We start from the raw sequence: 9,206 nt of genomic DNA, 5'->3' as shown, positions 1-9,206 counted from the left end.
TCCACCCCTGGCATGCATCTACTGATACGTCTAGGCAGGCTTCTTCCATGGCCTGAAGGAGGGGAGCACGGATATAAGGTTCTCGGTCATACACTTTCCACTGCTTTGCCGAAAAAAACTCCTCTATCGGGTTTAGAAAGGGAGAGTATGCAGGCAGAAAGATGTTAGAAAACCTCGGGTTATTGGTAAACCAGTCACGAACCAGAGCAGTGGCGTTATGGTTTTGAAATTTTAGTTCAAAAGCCTGGTTATAGTGTTTTAGCAATCGAGAAAAACTGTAATAGCCATGCCACTGCTCTTTTCAGATCATTCCACTGTGAGAAGTATTCAATTAATTTGCTTATGGGATTCTCCATTATTGTTAAACTCTTTTGACTTCCAGTCCATTCAGATCTATGGAGAGAAATTCTTTGGCAACTTGTGGCCACTGGCTTTTATCTGCACAAAGGAAATCTGGACCATTAAACCACAATTTTGATCTCAAGAACGCATCTACATGCATGCCTCTTGATGCTTTATCAGCCGGATTGTTCTCTGTACTTACGTACGTCCATTGATCTTTAGTTGTTAAATCTCTGATAACAGAAAGTCGGTTGGCCACAAATGTGTCTGATCTTGTCTGATCATTGTTTATATACTTCAACACAGACTGGCTATCAGTCCACAATACTGACGGTTCCAGTTGCATTTGCAGTTCTCTTCTCAACATTTTATCCATCTTCGAAGCCAATGTTGCAGCTTGCAATTCTAACCTTGTAATGGTTATTTGCTTTAATGGGGCTACTCTGGCTTTTCCCATGATAAAGGAGACATGAATTTCATTTCTATCGTTCACATACCTCAAATAGCTGACAGTGCCATATCCTACTTCACTGGCATCACGGAAGTGGTGAAGCTGGGGAGCCTTGATTGGATCAAAATGATCAGGTTTAGTACATCTTTGAATCTGTAAAATGGAACGTTTATCAAGCTCTACGAGCCACTGTTTCCATGACTGCAGAATCATCTCTGGAAGGATTTGATCCCAACCATACTTAAGTTTGCAGAGTGTTTGCAAAATGTGTTTGCCCTTTAAGGTCAATGGAGCAAGGAATCCTAGTGGATCATAAACAGAACTTAGCATGGAGAGAATTCCTCTTCTTGTCATTGGCTTATTGTTTACAGCAATTTTGAAATTAAATGTATCATTCTCTATATTCCACCAGATACCCAATGCACTTTCAATTTGTGGGCCCTTCAAATTTGGCTGTACTCGTTGCCCAGCCTCCCTCATAGTCATACCATGGACAAGGACATGGTCAACTAAAGTGGCTCGAATTTCATCTGAGACTGCTTGTCTCCTTGCCCTTCTTCTCCCTCCTCCTCCTCCTCCTTCACCCCGTCCTCTTCCTCCTCCTCCTCCTCCTCCTCCTCCTCTTCTTCTTCTTCTTCTTCTTCTTCTCTCTCCTCCTCTTCCTATTCCTTAATTTCGGTAATTGTTTGCTAATTGAGCTCAAGCTGTGCTGACTTGAGTGAACAGTATTGAATGCTAGTGCTTTCTAAATGACCACATGGTGTGAGCACTGAGAAATGTAGGGATTTGTGTGTAGAGTTTTGCAGTAACAGTTCACCAAATCTGACTCATGTGTTAAAGCAGGGGAATAGTGTTTATAGTTCAGCAAAATGGGTGTGCTGTTTGAAAAATGGCGTTATGGTTTTGAAATTTTAGTTCAAAAGCCTGGTTATAGTGTTTTAGCAATCGAGAAAAACTGTAATAGCCATGCCACTGCTCTTTTCAGATCATTCCACTGTGAGAAGTATTCAATTAATTTGCTTATGGGATTCTCCATTATTGTTAAACTCTTTTGACTTCCAGTCCATTCAGATCTATGGAGAGAAATTCTTTGGCAACTTGTGGCCACTGGCTTTTATCTGCACAAAGGAAATCTGGACCATTAAACCACAATTTTGATCTCAAGAACGCATCTACATGCATGCCTCTTGATGCTTTATCAGCCGGATTGTTCTCTGTACTTACGTACGTCCATTGATCTTTAGTTGTTAAATCTCTGATAACAGAAAGTCGGTTGGCCACAAATGTGTCTGATCTTGTCTGATCATTGTTTATATACTTCAACACAGACTGGCTATCAGTCCACAATACTGACGGTTCCAGTTGCATTTGCAGTTCTCTTCTCAACATTTTATCCATCTTCGAAGCCAATGTTGCAGCTTGCAATTCTAACCTTGTAATGGTTATTTGCTTTAATGGGGCTACTCTGGCTTTTCCCATGATAAAGGAGACATGAATTTCATTTCTATCGTTCACATACCTCAAATAGCTGACAGTGCCATATCCTACTTCACTGGCATCACGGAAGTGGTGAAGCTGGGGAGCCTTGATTGGATCAAAATGATCAGGTTTAGTACATCTTTGAATCTGTAAAATGGAACGTTTATCAAGCTCTACGAGCCACTGTTTCCATGACTGCAGAATCATCTCTGGAAGGATTTGATCCCAACCATACTTAAGTTTGCAGAGTGTTTGCAAAATGTGTTTGCCCTTTAAGGTCAATGGAGCAAGGAATCCTAGTGGATCATAAACAGAACTTAGCATGGAGAATGACTTCTTGTCATTGGCTTATTGTTTACAGCAATTTTGAAATTAAATGTATCATTCTCTATATTCCACCAGATACCCAATGCACTTTCAATTTGTGGGCCCTTTTTGTCCAGATCTAAATCTTTTACAAGCTCTCCTATGTCATCGACTGGTATGGACATGATTACACTTTTGCTGTTACTTGTCCGTTTGGTAAGCTTGAATCCTCCCTTTAAACATATCTCATTGAGTTATTTGTATAAACTAATGGCTTGGCTTTCTGAGGACACAGATTTCAAACAATCATCTATGTAGAAATTGTGCTGGATGGTATCTACAGCCTCTTTACTGTAATTGTTTTGATTGTCTTGGGCTGTTTTTTGCAGTGCAAAATTCACACAACTTGGTGATGAAACCGCACCAAAGATGTGCGCCTTCATGCGATAATCTTCAAGATTTGAATCAAGATTTCCATTTGGCCACCATAAGAATCTGAGGAAATTTGTATGTTCTTCATGAACTCTCACCTGGTGGAACATTGCTTATACATCTGCCATAAGAGCAATGCTCTCTTTACGAAATCTGATGAGTACTCCTAGGAGATTATTTGTTAAATCTGGTCCTTGGAGTAATTCTCCATTCAAGGATATATTTTTGAATGGTGATGAACAATCAAATACCACACGTAAAGTTTTCTTGCGCTTATGGTAAACACCATGGTGTGGTGTGTACCAGACCTTTCCCTCATCAACATGCAATTGCTCCGCAGGTACTTTCTCAGCATAATCGTTCTGCAGCAATTTCTCTATGAATTCTGTGTACTCTCTATGATAATTTTCATCATGTTTCATTCTTTTTACAAGACCTTTAGCTCACTGGAATGCCATCTCTCTGTTATTTGGCATCTTTACATCATCATTGCGAAATGGAAGAGGCAATGAATAATGACTGTCTATTTGTGCAACTTGATTGGAGACTATTTCCATGAATTTTTTGTCATCCTGAGACATTTCCTTTTTTTTCCTCATAATATGCTTAAGGAAACTCTTGATTATACTGTTTGAGGAAAAGTTCTTCAATCTTTGTTACCGAAATTCTATTTACAGTCACTTTTGTTTGGCTTGGTTCTTCATCTTCAGCCAGATTGATTGGACCATTAATTACCCACCCAAGTGAGGTACGTACTGCATATGGGCCATTGCCTTCACTATTAATGATCTGCCAAGGTTCCATTGCCTTTGGAATATTAACTCCAATCAAGAGTTCTACATCTGCATCAATTTCCTTGATCTCCACGTCCTTTAGGTAAGGCCATTTCTTAACATCAACTGCTGAAACAATATTTTCTTTTGAAACTGGAATTGCATCTTGGGTGTAAACCTTTGGTAAGGAAATTAAATGATCACCATTTATATCCCCTACCTCCAGATTGGTAATCTCATAGGTGGAAACAGGCTCTTCTTGAGACATTCAGTTTTTATTCCCACTGCGTTTAATTGTCTCATCAAATTCTTTGTGCAAAATATAGCTGAGCTACCTGGATCTAAGAAGGCATATGTGGATATCGATTTGTTTCCATTTGATACTTTAATATGCACTGGTACTATTGCTAGTGAGCAATCTTTACCGACCCCAGTATCTTCACCAGATTTGAGTGAAACGAGCACTATTTACATGCTTATCTACTGAAGATACCTGGACACCTTTGAATCCATCTTGGAGATTCGTTGGATGGTGAGAACTGCTTTTCTCTTTGTTGTCCATAGATATGTGCAGAAGAGTAGGATGTTTGCGTTGGCAAATTTCACGTCATCCTTTTTTTGCAACTTTTACTTAAATGCCCCCTAACAAAACATCCAAAACAAAATCCATTTATTTTCAGAAATTCCACCTTCTTCTCATGCTGCTGTAAATTGAAGTGTTGACAGCTGGTTAGTTCATGATCCCCTGTACAATATGGACATGATGTATACAGGATATTTGAAGTTGCCGTCCTTCTAGTATCCTCTGTGTTGCCTGTAAAAGGAGTTTGAATGGCTACAGTTGATACTGTTGTTGCAAAGCTTTTCCTGCTATTGTTTCTTCCTTTTATGGGAAATCTTGATTCAGCATTGCTAGACTTTCTTCCTCCTTGGTTGTCCTGAATATTACCAAAGAGGGGATCTGAACTTATTCTCACCTGCTTCTCAAGGAAGATCACAACATCCTTCAAACCAGCCCTTTGGTTGGTTTCCTCCAAGATGTCATTTGCCGCTGTTCTCCATTTTTCCTTCATTTTATAGGGTAGTTTTGATAGAATTACCCTCAGGTTAGCAGCAGTATCCAATTCCCTCATATAACATAACTGACGCATCACATTACAACAGCCTCTTAAATACAGAATGTAACTGCGCAAGGCTTGACAATCTTCAGCCTTGATGTTTGGCCACTGTTGAATTTTCTCAATATATGCATTTGTCACTCTTATGTCATCCCCAAAATTCTCCTGTAGGAGGCGTTTTGCCTGCTTATAGCCACTACTGGAATCCATATGCATACAACTCCGGACTAGGTCTCTGGCTTGTCCAGATGTGAACTGCTCAAGATGGGTAAAGAGAGCATTGCTCTTATGGCACACTTTAAGCTCACTTACGCGGCGGCACACTGTAAAGGTGGCGCCGCGGTGAGTGTGGAAGATTGTTGTTTGGCAATTGGAGAGGTGGTGAGGCATGAGAGTGTGCTGTACGCCTCAAGAATGAACGGTGCCAATGTAGTTTTTCTTGACAGTATAGATAAAGCTAATGAAATAATTGAGCACGGCATAGTTATCAGTGGTGAACTTGTCCCTGTTCTGCCCCTTTCTCTACCGGCTAAGCGAGTCACTTTGTCAAATGTCCCACCTTTTGTGAGCGATGATATTTTAACTCCGGCTTTATCTCGATATGGTAAATTGGTTTCCCTGATCAAAAAGATCCCAATCAGCAGTGTGTCGCCTCTGTTGAAACATATTGTTTCTTTCAGGCGTTTTGCTTATATGATCACTGAGGATGACGCTGATCTGGACATGTCACTCAATTTTCGGATTGACGATTTTGATTATGTTGTTTTTGTCACCACTGCAAAGATAAAATGTTTTGGTTGTAACAATTTTGGGCATTTAATTCGCAACTGTCCTGACAAAGTTGCAGCAAATGAAAGGAATGTAGTAAGTGAGAATGCTGAAAGTGGTGATGCGGCTGGTGTTGCTGGTGCAGCTGCGGTGATATCCCCGGGGGAAGGATCGGTGGTGGTGGCTACAGGTCTATCCAGTGAGTCTGAGACTGGATCGACCTCGTCGCATCGGCCCTCACATTCGGCTCACGCTGAAATGCTTTCAGATGCTGGTGTGAAGGATCTAGCATGTGTGGCACAATGTTCTGGAGACAATGGTGATGAGCAAAATGATAGAGCTTCAGGAAATACTTCAGCACAACTGCAAGAAATGTGTGAGGTGAATAACTGTCTTAGAATGGAAAATGAGCAATCTGTTTTTAAAATACCTCAAAAAAGGAGGAAAAGTAACGTTGAGAGTGCACTGAAAATTAATGGTGGCTTATGTGCTCCTCTCTGGGTTCTTAGGGGTTTCAGACAAGGATGTTCCTTGTCTGGAATGTTGTATTCTTTGGCAATTGAGCCACTACTTCAACAAATAAGAATAAATGTATGTGGCTTGTGTTTACCAAATTGTAGTAATAATAATGTTCGTTTGTCAGCTTATGCTGATGATATTGTGGTGTTGATCAGTAAACAAAGTGATGTGGTCAATGGTCTAATGGGATACCTTGTCTTCCTGATGGGTTGTGTTGGGGCAGGGGAGGCTTAAAATATTTAAGAGTCTATTTGGGAGATGATAGTGTTTTACAGAAAAATTGGGAGGGGGTGTTGGAAAAAGTCAAAGGGCGCTTGGATAAATGGAAGTGGTTGCTACCAAATATGTCCTACAGAGGGCGAACTATTATAGTCAACAATTTAGTCGCTTCCTCGCTTTGGCATAGATTGGCATGTGTAGACCCTTCTTCACAGTTTTATCTGAAGTTAAAGCCATTCTTGTGAATTTTTTTTGGGATAAACTACATTGGGTTCCATGGAGTATTTTATACCTCCCCAAAGAAGAAGGTGGACAAGGTTTAATTCATTTACAAAGTAGGATTGCTGCCTTCCGTTTACAGTTTTTACAAAGATTCTTGGATGGTTCAAAATATTGTAGCTGGCGTGCTGTTAGCGGCACGATTCTGCGTACCCTTGGAGGTTTTGGACTGGATAAATCGCTCTTTTTAATGGATCCTACTAAGTTGGATTTATCAGAACTGCCTGTTTTTTATCAGAATCTCTTCAAAGTGTGGAGTTTTTTTCGTGTCCATAAGACTGAGAACTTTTTTTCTCTCCACTGGTTATTACTGGAGCCGTTGATTCTTGGGGCCCGCCTGGACGTTACTACACGCTGTAACCTACTAGGGTTCAGTGCCTCTCTTCGGGAATCCAGGGTTTTCACTTTGGGACATTTATTGACTCTAACTGGGCCTCACTTTGAGCATGTGGAGGCAACTTCCAAGCGTTTGGGAATTAGATCTATTTGCGTGTTCTCTCAGTTTTTAACCAAGTTAAGACTATGTTTTACAGTTGAAGAGGACCATATGTTGAAAGACTTTTTTGCAGGGGTTAGTGTTCCTGATATTGAGGATCCCTTTCCCTGTTTATTTGTGCAACCCTTTCTTGATGAGAATATAGGCCTAAGTTTTCTTTTAAAATCATGTGAATCTTTGGTTTTAGATTTCTTGTCATGTGAAGGTAAAAAACTGTACAGAGCCTGTGTTTTGGTCTTTAATAAAAAGTCTTTTGTTAGCAGAATTGATACACCATGGCGTTCTGTTTTCAGATTGAACAATGATGTAAAACCCGAATGGAGATCTTTATATAAGCCACCATTGTCGAAGAGGGTAGGTGATATACAATGGAGGGTTTTGCACGGTGCCATTGCTGTTAACTCTTTTATCTCTGTAATGAACCCAGAAGTTGATCCTGAATGCCCTTTCTGTCTCCAAAGAGAACCTATTTTTCATGCTTTCATGCACTGTTTTAGATTAGAACCTTTATTTGTGAAGCTAAAAGAATTGTTTGGTAGGTTTAATGAACATTTTTCAATTGAGACTTTTATTTTGGGTTTTAAATATTTTCAGAAAAAACGTTTTGTCTGCCAATTGTTGAATTTTATTTTAGGACAAGCAAAGTTGGCCGTGTATATTGGCCGGAAAAATAAGATTGAACAAAGTTCTAGTGATGATGTTTATGTGTGTTTTCTGACTTTGGTCAAATCTAGAGTGTTGATTGACTTTAATTTTTATAGAGCTATGAAAGATCTTTCCACGTTTGAACAAATTTGGTGTAGTCATGGCGCTTTGTGCAAAAAAACTGTTACACTTGTTATTACTTGCACTACTGTCTGTTCATCCAGAATACTGAATGATCCATTTGCACACTGCAATATTTTCTATGCACTTTTTAAAATTTCCATTGCACTAGTGTTTTGTACAGCTTAATGTATCGCTTACATATTCATTTGTAAATGATGTTCATATGTTCATAGTTTCTGCTTATAGTGTACATACACTTATTACATAATCCATATGTATAGTATGTTCATAGTATACCTATCTGTATATCATGCTGATAGTATTTAAAAATCTGTAAATTATGTCCATAGTACTGCCTTATCTGTATATTTATTGTACATTTGTAACATATTGTAGACACTGTATATCCTGTACTTACTGCTTATTGCACTTCTGGTTAGATGCTAACTGCATTTCGTTGCCTTGTACCTTACATGTGCAATGACAATAAAGTTGAATCTAATCTAATCTAATCTAATTCTGTTTTCATTTTGAACAATGATGTAAAACCCAAATGGAGATCTTTATATAAGCCACCATTGTCGAAGAGGGTAGGTGATATACAATGGAGGGTTTTGCACGGTGCCATTGCTGTTAACTCTTTTATCTCTGTAATGAACCCAGAAGTTGATCCTGAATGCCCTTTCTGTCTCCAAAGAGAACCTATTTTTCATGCTTTCATGCACTGTTTTAGATTAGAACCTTTATTTGTGAAGCTAAAAGAATTGTTTGGTAGGTTTAATGAACATTTTTCAATTGAGACTTTTATTTTGGGTTTTAAATATTTTCAGAAAAAACATTTTGTCTGCCAATTGTTGAATTTTATTTTAGGACAAGCAAAGTTGGCTGTGTATATTAGCCGGAAAAATAAGACTGAACAAAGTTCTAGTGATGATGTTTATGTGTGTTTTCTGACTTTGGTCAAATCCAGAGTGTTGATTGACTTTAATTTTTATAGAGCTATGAAAGATCTTTCCACGTTTGAACAAATTTGGTGTAGTCATGGCGCTTTGTGCACATTATCCGAAGATGTCTTGGTGTTTTCCTTATAATCTCATGGTGTTCTGTTTTCTTTAATGTGTTTGCTGTATACATTGTTTTTAAGTCTTTTGTGCAGAGTTTTTGAGTATTTGTAAATAAAGCTTTTTTCAAAATCAAATCTCTCTTTCTCTCTCTCTCTCTCTCTCTCTCTCTCTCTCTCTCTCTCTCTCTCTTTC

The sequence above is a fragment of the Sinocyclocheilus anshuiensis genome, unplaced genomic scaffold (assembly GCF_001515605.1).
Source record: "Sinocyclocheilus anshuiensis isolate Anshui unplaced genomic scaffold, SAMN03320099.WGS_v1.1 scaffold1812, whole genome shotgun sequence".
Lineage (NCBI taxonomy): Eukaryota > Metazoa > Chordata > Actinopteri > Cypriniformes > Cyprinidae > Sinocyclocheilus > Sinocyclocheilus anshuiensis.
This window is presented reverse-complemented; position numbering follows the sequence as displayed.